The following is a 20,497-nucleotide window of genomic DNA, read 5'->3' as shown; positions in this document are numbered from 1 at the left end:
TATATATTTTATATATTTTATATATTAACACAAGTAACAATGTTATATATACATATAGATGTTCTATACATTGGCATATGCACATAAATACTTTTGGAATGAATTAAAATTATGAATAATATTTACGATCTGTGGTGATGCAGTGGATAATGCTTTGACCTGGAATGCTAAGGTCACTGGTTTGAAACCCTGGGCTTCCCCAGTCAAGACACATATAGGAAACAACTACTATGAGTTGATACATCCTGTTTCTCTCCCATCTTTCTCTCTCCCTCTCTTTCTTTTTATTTTTTTTTATTAGGTGAGAGGCAGGAAGGCAGAGACAGACTTCTGCTTGCACCCTGACCAGTATCCACCCAGCAAGACCCGTACTAGGAGATGCTCTGCCGATCTGGGGCCACTGCTCCATTGCTTGGCAATGGAACCATTTTAGTGCCTGAGGCAAGGCCATGGAGTCATCCTAAGCACCCAGGGCTAATTTGCTCAAAACAAGCCATGGCTGTGGGAGAGGAAGAGAGAAAGATAAAAGAGAGAAAGAAGGGAGAGAGGTGGAGAAGCAGATGGTCACTTCTCCTGTGTGCTCTGACCGGGAATCAATCCCAAGACTTCCACACGCTGGGCTGATGCTCTACCACTGAGCCAACCTGCCAGGGCCTCTCCTTCTCTTTCATTCTCTCTCTCTAAAAATAAATGAATAAAACAAAATGAAAACTGTTTTAAAAATACCTGATATGAAAAAGGAAAGATTAATATTTATTACTTATTAACCACTGATAGCTACTGTTTTATGTGTATTGATATATATATTGTCCTCCGCAATCATAGGCTCTAGGTATTATTACTTTCAAATAAGAAAATAAAAGGACAGAGTTAATGTAGCTGATTCACAGTTGTAGAGATGGCTGGTATAGGCAGAGCTAGGTTTTCAATCCTATGTATTTGACGATAGATACATGTACATAACAGAAATATGTGGCTGCTTTTATGTGTGTATTATGGAAGTTTGTATCTTTGAATTTATTTTTTTCATGTAAGTCTGATTCAGCCTAATGTGCTTCAAATTCAGGATGTAATCCTACTTGATGATTTTTATGTTTTTGCATAACTGACAGGCAGTCTTAGGTGAATAAACTGCAATAAGATAAAAAAAAAAGTGATCATAATAAAAGTGATTTCAAGATAAAGAGATAAGTCTTATAACCTGATCATAAGGAATATTTTCTTCAAATATTTTAAGCTAAAACCATTATTTCTATTAATGTTTATAGCACTACCTATAGAAAAAGACCTGTTAATAATAACATATTTTTTATTATGTGAAAAAGTGAAAAAATCTAATTAAAATTTCCACAGAATATCACTCACGGGTCCAGTGGAGGGATAGTAGATCAGAAGCTGCTCAGATCACACAGAAAGAGACTGAGTTGTGTGCATTTGGAGAGAAGGTTGGATAGACAGCCATCAATGTCCTTGTGTTGAGTCCCTCAACCCTGCCACTAGACAGACACCATTTTTCCTGGGTCAAACACTCACCCCTCAGGGCATTAGTTTGGTAAGCTATACTAGCCCCACTGTGGAAACTCCCAGAGACCCCTCTCTACCTTATAGCTGTAAGCTCAGCCAGTGTTAACCAGCCTGGGTCCATCTTGCAGTCTTTCATTAAAAATTCTGAAGAAAAAAAAAATTCTGAAGAATTTCTAGCAAGCTCAGGGATTCCAGAGACACACTGGGAGAAACTGAGTTGTATAGCTTTAGATTGAGGATCATCTTCCCACACACACAATGGGCACCATCTGTCCTGAATTAAGCCCTCCCTCCACACAGCCAGGTCTTAATCTGTTTTATCCTGATGAATTCTACTAGCTACACACTGGTAACTTTTGGGGATCCTGTCCCACCATAAAAGCTCATGTGCACCTGGAGGATGGGAGCTGACTTTAGTGTACTCTGTTGCTGAGTGGGCTCAGATCCATCACTGGTATCAAATTTGAATCTGTATCAATCTAGTGAACACCACTCACCCCTACCTGGTGACTCATTGAGAACTTACCTCCGTGTTTATGGCAGCATTGTTCACAATAGCAAAGATCTGGAAACAGCCCAAGTGTCCGTCAGTGTACTAAAAAGCTTTGGTACATATATACTATGGAATACTACTCAGCCATAGAAATTATGACATTGGATCATTTACAACAACATGGATGGACCTTGATAACATTATACTGAGTGAAATAAGTAAATCAGAAAAAACTAAGAACTACATGATTCCATACATAGGTGGGACATAAAAATGAGACTCAGAGACATGGACAAGAGTGTGGTGGTTACAGGGTGGGGGGAAGGGCACAAAGAAAACCAGATAGAAGATGACAGAAGACAATCTGACTTTGGGTGATGGGCATGCAACATAATCAAATGTCAAAATAACCTGGAGATGTTTTCTCTGAACATATGTACCCTGATTTGTCAATGTCACCCCATTAAAATTAATATTGAGAAAATTTTAAAAAATTAAAAAAAAAACGAAACAAACAAACAAAAAACCTCACATACTGCCAGGGGGTCTTTTATGACTGAGCATAACAGGCAGCTAACAGGCAGAGATGGGCCTTTTGCTGAACTATCCCCAGGCTCACTGGTGGAAACTGGCCTTGATGCACAGTTTGAGCCCTTTCACACACACTCACACTCAGCAGAGGCAGCCACAACTATGGACTGCTTTCTAGCTCCAAACAGGTAGCCTAAAACCAAACAGAAATAGCACATGTGTTGGTAGAATTCAGATCACATTAGACCATGACCCAATCAGCACCACAAGTGGAATACCTAAAGGGAGATCTCAGCAGGCACCAGATCCTGTAATGGTGAACTGCACTTCATGGGATTAGCTTCCCCCTTACACACACACACAGACACACACAGCAGCAGCAGCAGCAGCTCATACATTGCAGTCAAGGTCAATTCTTACAGTCAGGCAGAGGGGTGATACCACCCACAATGGGCCAAAAGCAATCAAGACTCAATTATGACAACAGGGCTCACATAACCTACACAAAAAACATTCCTGGAGCATCTAACTCAGGTGACTGTGCTGCTGAGCTCCACAAGACACTTACTACATAAGGCCACCATACCAAGACTGGAAGACAGAGCAAATCTATCTAATACACAGAAACAAATACAAAGAGGTAGCCAAAATGGGGAGACAAAGAAACATGCCTCAAATAAAAGAGCAGGAAAAACCCTCTCAAAAAGTACCCCCAAAAAAGGATGCAAGCAGCTACCAGATACAGAGTTTAAAACAGAGGTTATAAAAATGCTCAAGTAACTTAGAGGAAGAAGGGACAAACTCAGAACTTGAAGAGCTAGTAAACATGGAAAACTATATAGAAACAAAAAAAAAGTCTATCAGAAATAAAGAATACAAAATCTAAAATGAAGAACATACTAGAAAGAATCAACAGAAGGCTAAATGAAACAGAGAATCAAATCAGTGATTTGAAAGATGAAGTAGAAGTGACATCAGAGAAATGGTGCCGTAAGGAGCGATACTGATAAATCTCCCCAAAAATTCAACAAGATCTTCAACCAGAGACAGAAAAATCTATCCTTGGAGCCTCTAGAAGTTCCACACTAAACGCGAAGGCAGAGGCAGCAGCAACCCTATAGCTGGATCATCAGGCTACTAATTCAGGAAGGAAAGACTAGGAGAGAAGCTCCGGGAATATGGACTCTCTCATTGGCAGAGCCTGCAAATGCTAATAAGCCTTGACTGCCAATGAGACTGAAGGCCAATATATGACATCACCATAGAGACTTATCAACTGCAAACCTCTACCTAAGTGTGCCACAGGGGCAGAACCCGGGGTACAGAGTCACCAACCAGGAAGAGGGAAAGAAAAGAAAACACAAGAAGATAACCTCTCAAAATCAAGAATAATCCACATTTTATTATATTTGTTCGTTTGTTTCTCTTATCTTCTTGTCTTGATTATTTTCTTCCTCTTCCAAATTGGTCATTTAATTCTCTGCTGGTCTTACTCTCTCCTCTCCTTGAACTACACTACCCATAAGTGTTACATCTCCCATTATTTTTTCTTTCTTCTTCCTTTCTCTCTATGAGGGTTGCACTCCAAAAGCCTTAACTCTCTTTCTCTCCTTTTATTCTTTTTTCTTCTTTTTGTGTTTTCCTCTTTCTTTTTTTTTCTCCCTCTATATTAGTTTCTTCTTTTCTCCTTTACTTTTCCTCTCATTCAATCCTCAATCACGAACAAATTACTTTAACTGGGACTCAAATTTTTCTTTGTGGTGCTTTTGGGGTTTTTTACTTTGCTTTTTTAACTCACTAGCAGTGCTCCCAACACTGGCTCTCCCTTTTATCTAGTTCTTGCTCCACTAAATATAATAGTAATTTTTAAATTTTTTCCCCTTTTTCCTGTTTCCCTCTTATTTCTCTCATCATATTTCTTAGTCAACCATCACCTAAAAGCAAATCATTTTATTCTTGACCCAAATTTTTTCCTTTTTTGCATTTTGTGAGTCCATACCCCCTTTTTTGCCCCTTTATCACTTCTCCCCAACTCAGGCCCTCTATTATAGGTAGTTTTTATTCTATTTAGCACAATATAATTCACAGTTCACCACAAGATTTTCTCAAGAAGGAGGGGAGAGGAGAGGAGAGAAAAAAAAGGGGGGGATAATAATTTTTTTTTATTTATTCCTTTTTATTTTTTTAACTTTTTATTCTTTATTAATTCTCATTAATACTATCAACAAAACCACCCTTAGATGCCATTAAGGAAAAAGAAATCAAATATCATAGATACAAAAGACAGAGAGGTGGCACAAACAGATGAGGAAAAATCTATGGAGAAAAAATTTAATATATTGGAAACCTTGGAGCTAAATGACAGAGAATTTAAAATAGAAATCCTAAAAATACTCAGAGATATACAAGAAACTACAGAAAGGCAATTTAGGGAGCTCAGAAAACAACACAATGAACACAAAGAATATATTACCAAGGAAATTGAAACTATAAAAACAAATCAAACAGAGATGAAAAACTCAATTCATGAGCTGAAAAAACGAGGTAACAAGCTTAGCTAATAGAACAGGCCAGATAGAAGGTAGGATTAGTGAAATAGAAGACAAACAACTTGAGGCACAACAGAGAGAAGAAGAAAGAGACTCAAAAATTTAAAAAAATGAGAAAGCCCTACAGGAATTGTCTGACTCCATCAAAAAGACTAACATAAGAATAATAGGTATATCAGAGGGAGAAGAAAGAGAAAATGAAATGGAGAACATATTCAAACAAACAATAGATGAGAACTTCCCAAGCCTGTGGAAAGAACTAGAGCCTCAAGTTCAAGAAGCAAATAGAACTCCAAGTTTTCTTAACCCCAACAAACCTACTCCAAGACACATCATAATGAAATTGGCACAAACCAATGACAAAGAAAAAATCCTCAAGGCAGCCAGGGAAAAGAAGAATACAACATATAAAGGAAGGCCCATTAGATTATCATCAGATTTCTCAACAGAAACTCTACAAGCTAGAAGAGAGTGGACCCCAATATTTAAAGTCCTGAAAAAGAGGAACTTTCAGTCACGAATACTATACCCATCAAAGCTAGCCTTCAAATACAAAGGAGAAATAAAAACATTCACAGATACAGAAAAGATGAGGGAATTTAACATCAGAAAACCCCCACTCCAGGAATTACTAAAGGGGGTTTTCCAACCAGATACAAAGAACAAAACAAAACAAAACCACAAGTAAAAGCTCCACCAAGAACACAATAAAAACAAATTTAAACTGTGACAACAACAAAAAAAGGGGGGGAGAGGACAGAGATTAACAGTAGCAAAGGACGATGGAGTGCAAAAGTACTCACAAGATAGTGCACTACAATGAACAGGATAGGAACCCTTTTCATTACTTAATGGTAACCACCATTGAAAGAACCACCACAGAAGCACATGATTTAAAAAAGATAGCAACAGAAGAAAGATATATGGAATACAACCAAACAAAAACAAAAGATAGAAAAACGAAAGAGAAGAATCAAACAAGACACAAAACTAACAGAAAGCAATGTATAAAATGGCAATAGGGAACTCACAAGTGTCAATAATTACACTAAATGTAAACGGATTAAACTCACCAATAAAAAGGCACAGAGTAGCAGAATGGATTAAAAAAGAAAATCCAACTGTATGCTGCCTACAAGAAACTCATCTAAGCAACAAGGATATAAACAAATTCAAAGTGAAAGGCTGGAAAACAATACTCCAAGCAAATAACATCCAAAAAGAAGCAGGCGTAGCAATACTCATATCTGATAATGCTGACTACAAGACAGCAAAAGTACTCAGAGACAAAAATGGTCATTTCATAATGATTAAGGGGATGCTGAATCAAGAAGACATAAAAATTCTTAATATATATGCACCAAACCAAGGAGCACCAAAATATATAAGACAGCTACTGATTGACCTTAAAATAAAAACTAACAAAAATACAATCATACTTGAAGACCTCAGTACACCGCTGAAGGTTCTAGATCAGTCATCCAAACAGAGAATCAATAAAGATATACTGGCCTTAAACAAAACACTAGAGCACCTGGATATGATAGACATCTACAGGACATTTCATCCCAAAGTGAGAGTATACATTTTTCTCCAGTGTACATGGATCATTCTCAAGAATTGACCATATATTGGGCCACAAAAACAATATCAGCAAATTCAGAAAAATCGAAGTTGTACCAAGCATATTTTCTGATCATAAAGCCTTGAAACTAGATTTCAACTGCAAAAAAGAATTTAAAAAACCCCACAAAAATGTGGAAACTAAATAACATATTTTTAAAAAATGAATGGGTCAAAGAAGAAATAAGCGCAGAGATCAGAAGATATATACAGGCAAATGAAAATGTCAATACGACATATCAGAATCTATGGGATGCAGCAAAAGCAGTGATAAGAGGGAAGTTCATATCACTTCAGGCATATATGAACAAACAAGAGAGAGGCCAAGTGAACCACTTAACTTCACACCTTAAGGAACTGAAAAAAAAAAAAAAAAGAACAAAGACAACGCAAAACCAGCAGAGGAAAGGAGATAATAAAAATCAGAGCAGAAATAAATGAAATAGAGAACAGATAAACTATAGAAAAAAATTAATAGAACAAGGAGCTGGTTCTTTGAAAAGATCAACAAAATTGATAAACCCTTAGCAAGACTTACCAAGGAAAAAAAAGAAAGAACTCATGTAAACAAAATCCAAAATAAAAGAGGAGAAATCACCACGAACATCATAGATATACAAAGAATTATTGTAGAATACTATGAAAAAGTTTATGCCACTAAATTCAACAATCTAGAAGAAATGGATAAATTCCTAGAACAATACAACCTTCCTAGACTGAGTCAAGAAGAAGCAGAAAGCCTAAACAGACCAATTAGTAGAGAAGAAATAGAAAAAACTATTAAAAACCTCCCCCCAAATAAAAGTGCAGGCCCAGACGGTTATACTAGCAAATTCTATCAAACATTCAAAGAAGACTTGGTTCCTATTCTACTCAAAGTCTTCCAAAAAATTGAAGAAGAAGCAATACTTCCAAACACATTTTATGAGGCCAACATAACCCTCATACCGAAACTGGGCAAGGACAGCACAAAGAAAGAAAACTACAGACCAATATCTCTAATGAATATAGATGCTAAAATACTAAACAAAATACTAGCAAATCGAATACAACAATATATTAAAAAAATAAGACATCACGATCAAGTGGGATTCATCCCAGAATCTCAAGGATGGTTCAACATATGTAAAACGGTTAATATAATACACCATGTCAAAAAGACAAAAAACAAAAACCACATGATCTTATCAATAGATGCAGAAAAGGCATTCAATAAAATACAACACAATTTTATGTTTAAGACTCTCAACAAAATCGGTATAGAAGGAAAATATCTCAACATGATAAAGGCCATATATGATAAACCATCAGCTAACATCATATTAAATGGCACAACACTGAAGGCTTTCCCCCTTAAATCAGGAACAAGATAGGGTTGTCAATTCTCTCCATTCTTATTTAATGTGGTGCTAGAGGTTCTAGCCAGAGCAATCAGACAAGACAAAGAAATAAAAGGCATCCATATCGGAAAAGAAGAAGTAAAGGTATCACTTTTTGCAGATGATATGATCCTATACATCGAAAACCCCAAAGAATCTACAAAAAGACTACTAGAAACAATAAGCCAATATAGTAAGGTCGCAGGATACAAAATTAACATACAAAAGTCCATAGCCTTTCTATATGCCAACAATGAAACAATTGAGAACGAACACAAAAAAATAATCCCCTTCAGGATTGCAATAAAAAGAATAAAATACCTAGGAATAAACATAACAAAGAATGTAAAGGACTTATATAATGAAAACTATAAACCATTGTTAAGGGAAATCGAAAAAGATACAATGAGATGGAAGAATATTTCTTGTTCTTGGATAGGAAGAATAAATATAATCAAGATTGTCATATTATGCAAAACAATATACAAATTTAATGCAATTCCCATCAAAATTCCAATGACATTTTTTAAAGAAATGGAACAAAAAATCATCAGGTTTACATGGAGCCATAAAAACCCCGAATAGCCAAAGCGATCCTAAAGAAAAAGAATGAAGCTGGGGGCATTACAATACCTGACTTCAAACTATATTATAGAGGCACGACAATCAAAACAACATGGTATTGGCAGAAAAATAGACACTCAGACCGAGGAACAGAATAGAAAGTCCAGAAATAAAACCACATAAATATGATCAAATAATTTTTGATAAAGGGGCCAACAACACACAATGGAGAAAAGAAAGCCTCTTCAACAAATGGTGCTGGGAAAACTGGAAAGCCACATGCAAAAGAATGAAACTCGACTACAGTTTGTCCCCTTGTACTAAAATTAATTCAAAATGAATCAAAGGCCTGACCGGGTGCTGGCGCAGTGGATAGAGTATAAGACTGGGATGCGGAAAACCCAGGTTCGAGACCCCGAGGTCACCAGCTTGAGTGAGGGCTCATCTGGTTTGAACAAAAGCTCACCAGCTTGAGCCAAGGTCGCTGGCTCAAGCAAGGAGTTACTCGGTCTGCTGAAGGCCCACGGTCAAGGCACATATGAGAAAGCAATCAATGAACAATTAGGGTGTTGCAATGCACAACGAAAAACTAATGATTGATGCTTCTCATCTCTCTGTTCCCGTCTGTCTATCCCTCTCTCTGACTCTCTCTCTGTCTCTGTAAAAACAACAACAACAAACAAACAAACAAAAAAACAAAATGGATCAAAGACCTAAATATAAGACCTGAAACAATAAAGTACATAGAAGAAGACATAGGTTCTAAACTCATGGACCTTGGTTTTAAAGAGCATTTTATGAATTTGACTCCAAAGGCAAGGGAAGTGAAGGAAAAAATTAATGAATGGGACTACATCAGACTAAGAAATTTTTGCTCAGCAAGAGAAACTGACAACAAAATAGACAGCCAACTAAATGGGAAATGATATTTTCAAACAACAGCTCAGATAAGGGCCTAATATCCAAAATATACAAAGAACTCATCAAACTCAACAACAAACAAACAAACAATCCAATAAAAAAATGTGAAGAGGACATGAACAGACACTTCTCTCAGGAAGAAATACAAATGGCCAACAGATATATGAAAAGATGTTCATCTTCATTAGTTATTAGAGAAATGCAAATCAAAACTGCAATGAGATACCACCTCACCCCTGTTAGATTAGCTATTATTAACAAGACAGGTAATAGCAAATGTTGGAGAGGCTGTGGAGAAAAAGGAACCCTCATTCATTGTTGGTGGGAATGTAAAGTAGTACAACCATTATGGAAGAAAGTATGGTGGTTCCTCAAAAAACTGAAAGTAGCACTACCTTATGACCCAGCAATCCCTCCACTGGGTAAATACCCCCAAAACTCAGAAACATTGATATGTAAAGACATGTAGCCCCATGTTCACTGCAGCATTGTTCACAGTGGCCAAGACATGGAAACAGCCAAAAAGCCCTTCAATAGAAGACTGGATAAAGAAGATGTGGTACATATACACTATGGAATACTACTCAGCTATAAGAAATGATGACATTGGATCATATACAACAAAATGGTGGGATCTTGATAACATTATACGAAGTGAAATAAGTAAATCAGAAAAAAACAAGAACTGCATTATTCCATACGTAGGTGGGACAAAAAAACAAGACTAAGAGACATTGATAAGAGTGTGGTGGTTACCGGGGTAGGGAGAGGAAAAGGGGGAGGGGGAGGGGCACAAAGAAAACTAGATAGAAGGTTACAGAGGACAATCTGACATTCGGTGATGGGTATGCAACATAATTGATTGACAAGATAACCTGGACATGTTTTCTTTGAACATATGTACCCTGATTTATTGATGTCACCCTAGTAAAATTAATAAAAAAAGAAAAAAGAAAAAAAAAGATAGATGAAGTAGCAGAAAATACCTGATCAGAGCAGGAAAAAAATTTAAATGAAGATAATCTAAGGCAACGTTTTTCAACTGCTAGTCCAAGGACCAATGCCAGTCTTACATGAAAGAGTTAATCACCTGATGTTGTATGAAGATTATCAAATCTATAATCATTGAAAATCACTGTTTTAAGGGACCTCTGGGAAAACATGAAGTGTAACAACATCCACATCAGAGGAGTACCAGAGGAGGAAAATAAGAACGAGAGATCAAGAACTCATTTGAAAAAATAATGCCTAAAATATTTTCTAATGTGGTGAAGGAAAAAGACTCACATATTCAGGAAGCTGAGAGAATCCTAAGCAAGATGAACCCAAAGTGGTTCAAACTAAGACACATTATAACTAAAATGACAAAGTTTAAAAACAAAGAGATAATCTTACAAACAATAAAAGAAAGACATATATTTACCTACAAAGGAGCTCCCATAGAACCATTACCTGATTTCTCAACAGAAACATTTCAGATCAGAAGGGATTAACATGAAATATTCAAAGTGATGAAAAGCAAGGACCTACAACTAAGAATACTTTATCCAGACCCTGGCCGCTTGGCTCAGTGGTAGAGCGTTGGCCTGCGTGTGGAAATCCTGAGTTCAATTTTCAGTCAGTACACACAGGAGTAGCGCCCATCTGCTTCTCCAACCTTCCCCCTCTCCTTCCTTCCTATCTCTCTCTTCCCCTCCAACAGCCAAGACTCCATGGGAGCAAAGTTGGCTTGGGCTCTGAGTGGAGCAACACCCCAGATGGGCAAAGCATCATCTCCTGGTGGGCATGTTGCATGGATCCTGGTAGGGCGCATGCAGGAGTCTGACTGCCTTCCTGCTTTTAGCTTCGGGGAGAAAAAAGAATAAAAGGGCAACAAATACATACTGTCAATAATCACTTAAAATGTAAATGGCTTAAATTCTCCAGTCAAAAGTCATAGGACAGCTAAAGGAATAAGAAAACAAGACCTGTACATATGCTGTCTACAAAAGATCCCCCTCAGAAAAAAAGATACACACATTCTGAAAGTAAAGGAATGGAAGAAGATATTGCACGTAAATGGAAAGGGGGAAAAAAAAAAGCTGGGGTAGCAATACATATATCAACAAAATGGACTTTAAAACAAAAGCTATAATGAGAGACAAAGAACAACATTACATAATGATAGAGGGATAAATCCAGTAAAAGGATATAACCCTTGTAAAATTTATGCACCCAACATAAGAGCACCTGAATCTATAAAGCAAATCTTGATCAATATATAGGGAGAGATCAATAGTAATACAGTCACAGTAGGGGATTTTAACACCTCATTGAAATCAATGGATAGATCTTCCAGAAAAGAACATCAAGGATAGAGCGACCTTAAAGGACACACTAGACCAGATAGATTTAATTGGTATTTTCAGAGCATTTCACTGCAAAGTAGCAGAATATACATTCTTTTCAAGTGCACATGGAACATTTTCTAGGATAGACCACATGTTAGGAAAGAAAACAAGTCTCAATAAATTTATGAAGATTTAAATCATATTAAGCAATTTCTCTGAAACTAAAAATATATTATAGAAAACAAAAACAAACAAACAAAAACCCTGAAGAACACATGGAGGCTAAATAACATGTTACTAAACAATGAATGGGTTAGCAATAAGATAAAGTAAGAAATCAAAAGTTACCTTGAGACCTGACCTGTGGTGGCGTAGTGGATAAAGCATCGACCTGGAAATGCTGAGGTCGCTGGTTCGAAACCCTGGGCTTGCCTGGTCAAGGCACATATGGGAGTTGATGCTTCCAGCTCCTCCCCCTGTCTCTCTCTCTGTCTCTCTCTCTCCCTCTCTCCTCTCTAAAATGAATAAATAAAATAAAATAAAAATTAAAAAAAAAGTTACCTTGATACCAATGAAAATTAACACACAGCCGTTCAAAATGTGTAACAGCAAAAGAAGTCCTAAAAAGAAAATTTATAGCAACACAGGCTTACCTCAAGAAGCAAGAAAATTTTCAAAAAACAATCTAACCTTACACCTATAGGAAGTAGAAGAAAAACTACAAACAAAGCCTAAACTGAATAAAAAGAAGGAAATAATAAAGATCAGAGTGGAAATAAATGAAATAGAGTCTAAAAAAACTGCACAAAAGATTAATGAAGCCAACAGCTGGTTTTTGAAAAGATAATAAACTAGATTGATAAACTTTTAACCAGATTCATCAAGAAAGAAAGAGGACACAAATAAATAAAGTCAGATATGAAAGATGACAAGTGACAACTGACACCACAGAAATACAAAAATATAAATATAAGAAAATACTATGAACAATTATATACCAGCAAGTTGGATAATCTGGTAAGAAGTAAATAAATTTCTAGAAACATACAATCTTCCAAGACTGAATCAAGAAAACACAGAAAATCTGAACAGACTAATTACAAAAAATAAAACTGAAGCAGTAATAAAAAATTTCCCAATGGCTTCACAAGTGAATTTTACCAAAACATTTAAAAAAAGCATTAACACTTCTTTTTCTAAAACTAATCCAAAAAATTCAATAAGAGGAAAGACTCCCAAGCTCATTTTACAAGACCAACATTACCCTTATTCCAAAGACACTACAAAGAAAAAAAATTATAGGCCACTATCCCTGATGCACGTAAGTGCAAAAATCTCAACAGAATATCAGCAAACTGAATTAAACATTTAAAACATCATACACCATGACAAATGGGATTTATTCCTGGAACGCAAGGTTCGTATAATGTCTGCATATCAATTAATATGATATACCTCAGAAACAAGAAATAATAAAAATCATATGATTATATCAATAGATGCAGTAATAGCACTTGACAAAATCTAGCACCATTTTATGATAAAAACTCTCAGCAAAGTGGGAATAGTGGGAACATACCTCAACATGATAAAAGCTATATATGACAAACCCACGGCTACATCACACTCAATGGGAAAAAAAAGTTAGTTCTCACTCAGAGAACTAAAAGTACTCTTCTTAAGATCAAGAACAAGATAGGGATGTGAACTTTCACTAATTTTATTTAAAACAATATTGCATGTTCTAGCCACAGCAATCAGACAAGAAAAAATGAAAGGCAGCCAAATTGATAAAGGAAAAAATAAGACTGTCACTATTTGCAGATGATATGATACTCTATATGGAGAATTCTAAGAGTCTAGATAAAGATACTAAAACTAATAAATGAATTCAGTAAATTATCAAGATACAAAATAAATATCTTTATTAGAAAAAAATACTGAGAAAACAATTTCATTTACAATTACATGAAAATAAAATAAAATATATAGGAATAAATTTAACCAAGAAGGTAAAAGACATTGAGGAAAATATTGAAGATACAAATAAATGAAAGCTAAATACTGCACTCAATGATAGGAAAAATTAACATCATTAAAATGTCCATAGTACTCAAAGCAATCTATAAATTCAAAGCTATCTCTTAAAATATACCAATGGTGCATTTTATAGAACTAGAATAAATAATCCAAAAATATTTATGGTGCCACAAAAGACACCAAATAGCCACAGAGATCTTGAGAAAGAAAAGAAAAAGTTCTTCACTACCTGATATTAAACTATACTATGAATGGTACCTGCATAAAAATTGACACATATATTAGTGGAACAGAAGACAGAGTCCAGAAATAAGCCAACACCTATATAATTTATGACAAAGGAGGCAAGAACGTACAATAGAATAAAGATAGTCTATTCAATAAGTGGTGTTGAAAAGTTGGACAGATACATGTAAAAAAATTAAACTCTTCCTCCTTCTTACACCATATACAAGAATAAACGCAAAATGAATTGAAGTGTAAGACACATAACAATGAGACTCCTAGAAGAAACATAGGCAGTAAACTCTGATATTTTTCTTAGCAATGTTTTTTTTTCTGATATATCTCTTCTTGCAAGGGAAACAAAACAAAAAAATAAACAAATGGGACTATATTGAAATAAAAAGTTTTTGCACAATAAAGGAAACCATCAACAAAATGAAAAGACAACCTAACAAAAAGAAAATGATATTTGGCAAGAATACATTTAATAAGTGGTCAGTATCCAAAATTTATAGAGAAATCATACAACACAACACCAAAAAAAACCCTTGAAAATTCGTTAAAATATTGGCAGAGGTTCTGAATAGACACTTCCCCAAAGAGGACATACTGATGACCAATAAACATAGAAAGAGATTCTCAATGTTACCAATCATATGGTTACCAATCATTGTGGTTTTAATGCAAATTAAAAAAAAACCACAATGTGCCCTGGCCGGTTGGCTCAGCGGTAGAGCGTCGGCCTAGTGTGCGGAGGACCCGGGTTCGATTCCCGGCCAGGGCACACAGGAGAAGCGCCCATTTGCTTCTCCACCCCTCCGCCGCGCCTTCCTCTCTGTCTCTCTCTTCCCCTCCCGCAGACGTGGCTCCATTGGAGCAAAGATGGCCCGGGCGCTGAGGATGGCTCTGTGGCCTCTGCCTCAGGCGCTGGAGTAGCTCTGGTCGCAACATGGTGACGCCCAGGATGGGCAGAGCATCGCCCCCTGGTGGGCAGAGCTTCGCCCCTGGTGGGTGTGCCGGGTGGATCCCGGTCGGGCGCATGCGGGAGTCTGTCTGACTGTCTCTCCCTGTTTCCAGCTTCAGAAAAATGCAAAAAAAAAAAAAAAAAAAAAAAAAAAACCCACAATGTGATACTACTTCACACCTGACAGAATGGCTAATATTTATAAATCAATAAGCAACAAGTGCTGACAAGGATGTGGAGAAATGGAAACCTTTGTGCCCTGTTGCAAAGGGCACAACCTGCAAATGCAGATTGGTGCATAACACTGTAAAAAACAGTATGGAGTTTCCTCAAAAAAAATAAAAACATAACTGTCTTATGTTTTAGTGATTCTACTGCTGGATATATATACAAAAGAAACCAAAACACTTATTTGAAAAGATAAATGCATCCCTATGTTCATTGAAGCATTATTTACAGTAGCCAAGATATGGAAGCAACCCAAGTGCCCATCAATAGACAATTGGACAAAAAAGATGTAGTGCATATATACAATAAGTATTACTTGTCTATAAAGTAAACAAAATCTTACCATTAGCAACCACATGGATGGACCTAGAGGGTATTATGCTAAGTGAAATAAGTCAGACAGAGAAATACTGTACGATATAACTTACATGCAGAATCTAAAGAACAAAATAAATAAACAAGACAGAAACAGACTCATAGATACAGAAGACAAACTAACGGTACTATAAGAGGAGGGGAGCTGGGGGCTTGGTGAAAATGGTGGAGAGAATAAGAGTTAAAAATGGGTAGATACGAAATAGTTACAAGATGTAAAGTACAGCATAGGAAACATAGCCAATAATATTGTAGTAACTAAGTATGGTGCCAGGTGTGTACTTTTGTCAGGGGATAACTTTGTAAACTATATGTTTAAGCACTACACTGTATACTTGAATCTAATATAAAATAATAGTTAATGTCAACTGTAATTGAAAAATAAAAATTTAAAATACATAAGCAAAATAAGTACATATATCACAGTAAGGTAAATTAGGCACATTTTCCAAATTAACATCAACTGAATATCTCTTTTAAGGTAATTTATTAGGTTGATAAGTCTTTCTCTATGTAAGATTTAATCTTTAGGGAAAAAACTGAGGGCGTCTAGTTTTCTTTATATCTACCTGACCCGATTCCTTGACAAAATTCTCATAGCCTTGTTATATTTAATATACCTTTATATTACTTATAAATAAGTTATACTGTTTATTAAATTAAATACAAAATATATAAATTTTATATATAATAATTAAATTGGTCTGTTATCATTTCAAAACTTAGCCTCTGTAACATTAAAGAGTATCAGGCCCAAAGACCGGAACGTATATATCATAAATTTTGAACAAGAGCTTCTGTTGAAGTATAAACAGACAGAGACATTGGAGTACAAGGAGAATTTCTATTTTATTAATAGAGCAGAAACACCCCTAGGAAAATTAAAATGCTGTCTATTTCACATATATTTTAATTTGATCAGTGTGGGCAAGCAAGTATCAATCCCTCCTAGAAAAGAAATGAGTTGATGCATTACAACTTGAGCCAAAGCATCAACTGCTACAACTAGATCCAAATATAGTGCCTCCTGGCAAAGAAAGAGCACACAGCGAGAGGCAGAGCTGGTGGACAGACACCTGATAGCATTGCCCCAGTAACCCGAGCTAAAGTTTTGCTTGTTGTGGAGACAAATATACTGAAAATCCCGGCAGCAAAGAAACAAACCTCAATGTTAGAAAGTTCTAGAAGATAGGTTTTAAATATCCTGACACGTTTTTTGTTTTACTTTTTATTGTAGAATTTTCAAACATACACCAAACAGAAAGAATAATCTAATGAACTCCCAATGTATCCATTACCCATCCTCAGCAATTACCATCATTAACATAATTTTAAAGTTTTATACATAGTTTTAAACAAAGATATGTTTTATACATGACAAGATTTCACAAATTATTTTTCAGGTTATGTGGTTATGTAAAGAAATGTGGGCTTTGTTCATCCATGCTGCATTTAAAGATATGGTAAAAGACAGAGAGAGAGAGAAGAAGAATACTTGGTTGTTTTCTTTTCCCCTCAGATCGAAACGCTCAGGGCAAATAAATCTTTATGAGACTCCATCAATTAAAACTGAGAATGTTAAGAAATTGACTTTTACTAGGTCACCTACAGAAAACACAGACTCTTGGGGACTCATTCATGCTAATAAAAACACTCACTAGAAGTTAATGGAAGACCCAGAAGTTCAATTTGTTAATTTATAATAAAGGAAACAATCTGGAATGTTCAGATCATTTTATTTCCAGGAAAAAATGAGAGAAAAATAAAATATAGATTAGAAATTTTCTTTTCTTTTTTTTTTTTGGTATTTTTCTGAAGTTGGAAACGGGGAGGCAGTCAGACAGACTCCCGCATGCGCCCAACCGGGAACCACCCGGCATGCCCACCAGGGGGTGATGCTCTGCCCATCTGGGGCGTTGCTCTGCCGCGACCAGAGCCATTCTAGCACCTGAGGCAGAGGTCATAGAGCCATCCTCAGCGCCCGGGCCAACTTTGCTCCAATGGAGCCTTGGCTGCGGAAGGGGAAGAGAGAGATAGAGAGGAAGGAGAGGGGGAGAGGTGGAGAAGCAGATGGGCACTTCTCCTGTGTGCCCTGGCCAGGAATCAAACCCAGGACTCCTGCACGCCAGGCCGATGCTCTACCACTGAGCCAACCGGCCAGGGCCAGAAATTTTCTTATTAAGAGAAATATCTGAGTAGAAAGAGCAGGATAGCCGACCAGGGTATAACAGTGGATAGAGTATCGGACTGGGACGCAGAAGACCCAGGTTTGAAACTCAGAGGTCATCAGCTTGAGAACAGGCTCTCCAGCTTGAGTGCGGGATCACTGGCTTGAGCATGGGATCATTGACATGACTCCATGGTCACCGGCTTGAGCCCGAAGGTCACTGGCTGAAGTCCAAGGTTGCTGGCTTGAGCAAGGGGTCACTCATTCTGCTGGAGCACCCCAGTCAAGGCACATATGAGAAAGCAATTAATGAACAACTAAGATGCTGCAGTGAAGAATTGATGCTTCTCATTTCTTTCTCTTATCTGTTTCTCACTCTGTCTCTCTCTCTCTGTTGAAAAAAAAAAGAGCAGCATAAACTTAAGGAGAACCTCATCTTTTTGGTATACTCAGATGAGCCCTTCCCTCGTTGGGTGCTTACTTTAGTAGGTGACTTAGTGTGTTCATAACTCACCTTCCCCAGGCCAGGGCTGGAGAGCACTAATAAGGGCTTACTTTCGTGTTCCTTCTTGTTAAATATCCTAAATTTCATTTTTTTTTTGTATTACTAAAACACTTCACTATGAAGTTATTTACTTTCTCAGTTTGTAGTTTACCTACCTGAGTAGCATTTTAAATTAGTGTCTTTCATTTAGAGGGAAAACTCCTATGCTCTTGCATAGTTTCTAAGCAATCTACTTAGAAACTATTGACTCCTGGATAAGCCATTTACCATACCTCAGGTTGTTTAGATTTGACTACTAGCAAAACACAATATGTACAGATTTTTCTAGCTCTCAGAGAAATGACTCAAGTTTTTCTGGGATTGTTATAGGAAGACTAGCCTATCTATACTCCAGTCTCTATGGGATGGCTTCTAAAAAATCAGAGTTTTCACTTAGATTTTCAACTTTAACATCAGAAATTTGTTCCCCATTTTTTTTAACAAGCTTGTTAGTTCTGTTAATATTTGTTTCTCTGGGCCCTGGCCGGTTGGCTCAGCGGTAGAGCATCAGCCTGGTGTGCGGGGGACCCGGGTTCGATTCCCAGCCAGGGCACATAGGAGAAGCGCCCATTTGCTTCTCCACCCCCCCCCCCTCCTTCCTCTCTGTCTCTCTCTATCCCTCCCGCAGCCAAGGCACCATTGGAGCAAAGATGGCCTGGGTGCTGGGGATGGCTCCTTGGCCTCTGCCCCAGGCGCTAGAGTGGCTCTGGTTGCGGCAGAGCGATGCCCCGGAGGGGCAGAGCATCGCCCGCCCCCTGGTGGGCAGAGCTTCGCCCCTGGTGGGCGTGCCGGGTGGATCCCGGTCGGGCGCATGCGGGAGTCTGTCTGACTGTCTCTCCCCGTTTCCAGCTTCAGAATAAAAAAAAAAAAAAAAAAAAAAACCACACACACACAAAAAAATTTTTGTTTCTCTGTAAGATTAATGAAACAGATTCTTTGTGCATTCATATGCTACCAATATTTTATTACTGTTAGCTTGTCTTTATCAAAGGATTTAGAATAGAAACAATTTCAAGAGTTCTCACATTATAAGAATTAGAATTTGTTTCATTAGCTCTCTCTTGTTCTAAGTAAACAAAGGAGCAAATGAAATTCTTTAGTCAACAGAGCCAGAAGTTTCATGACTTCCTTCATTTGTTCTGTGGCTTCCTTATTAACCCAACCCTAGCCAATCCATAAAAATTTAACTTAATCAAAAAGTTTGTCCAGACATGAATTCTTAAAAATCAATTTCAGAGTGATGAGTATACAACATAATCAAAAGTCAAAATGATCTGGAGATGTTTTCTCTGAATCTATATATTCTAAGTGATCAATGTCATCCTATTAAAATTAATTGTCTAAATAAATTTATCTAAAATAAGAGACAAAATAAAATCAATTTCAACCTAATAATATTGGAGTGAATTTTATTGTACACTTAAGGATTACCAACAAATTCTGATACTGGCATTTGTAAAGAACAGTTTCCTCTTCGGCTAGTTTGTCCCACGGTGGTTGGCTAACAATAGCCTTATAGTGACAAACGATGGGGATAATGAGGAATTTCCTTGCTGTAGCATTGAGGTATCCATAACATTTCTAAAGTAATGACTCTTGGTTATATTTGCATGTATGCAAATATAATGTTGGGTATGAATAATTTCACTGATATAATTTACTTTTAGTTTTATTTTATTTTTAATTGAGTTTCAGAGAGAGAGAAGGAGAGAGAGAGAAATCATTTGTTGTTTTACTTCTTCATACCACCGTTGGTTGGTTCCTGTATGTGCCCTGACTGGGTATCGAACGCACAACCTCAGCATGTTTGGATGACACTCTAACCTGGTTAGGTCCACAAAATCTAACACGCTTTATTTTTTTCCTTCAGATTTATTCACCTGTTGTTGTTTTTTGTTTATTAATTGCAGCCATTATGGATTGACAAGCGATTTCTTTGAAGAGCTTGCCTGCAAAATTACAATAAAATTATCTGACAACATAAGAGGTTTAGAATGGCCTACACATTGAGCACAAATACAATGCTTTCCACTCTGCATA

The 20,497-nt window shown here is 36.8% G+C and overlaps 1 protein-coding gene across 1 annotated transcript in view; it reads right to left on the bottom strand.

The window, feature by feature from the left end:
• The window catches only part of PDLIM5 (PDZ and LIM domain 5), a 307,613-nt gene that overhangs the window by 235,656 nt on the left and 51,460 nt on the right, over positions 1 to 20,497 (bottom strand). The window lies entirely within an intron of this gene.

The sequence above is a fragment of the Saccopteryx leptura genome, chromosome 5 (assembly GCF_036850995.1).
Source record: "Saccopteryx leptura isolate mSacLep1 chromosome 5, mSacLep1_pri_phased_curated, whole genome shotgun sequence".
In the NCBI taxonomy this organism is placed as follows: domain Eukaryota; kingdom Metazoa; phylum Chordata; class Mammalia; order Chiroptera; family Emballonuridae; genus Saccopteryx; species Saccopteryx leptura.
The sequence above is the reverse complement of the archived record's forward strand: the minus strand, read 5'-3'. Positions and strand labels throughout refer to the sequence as shown.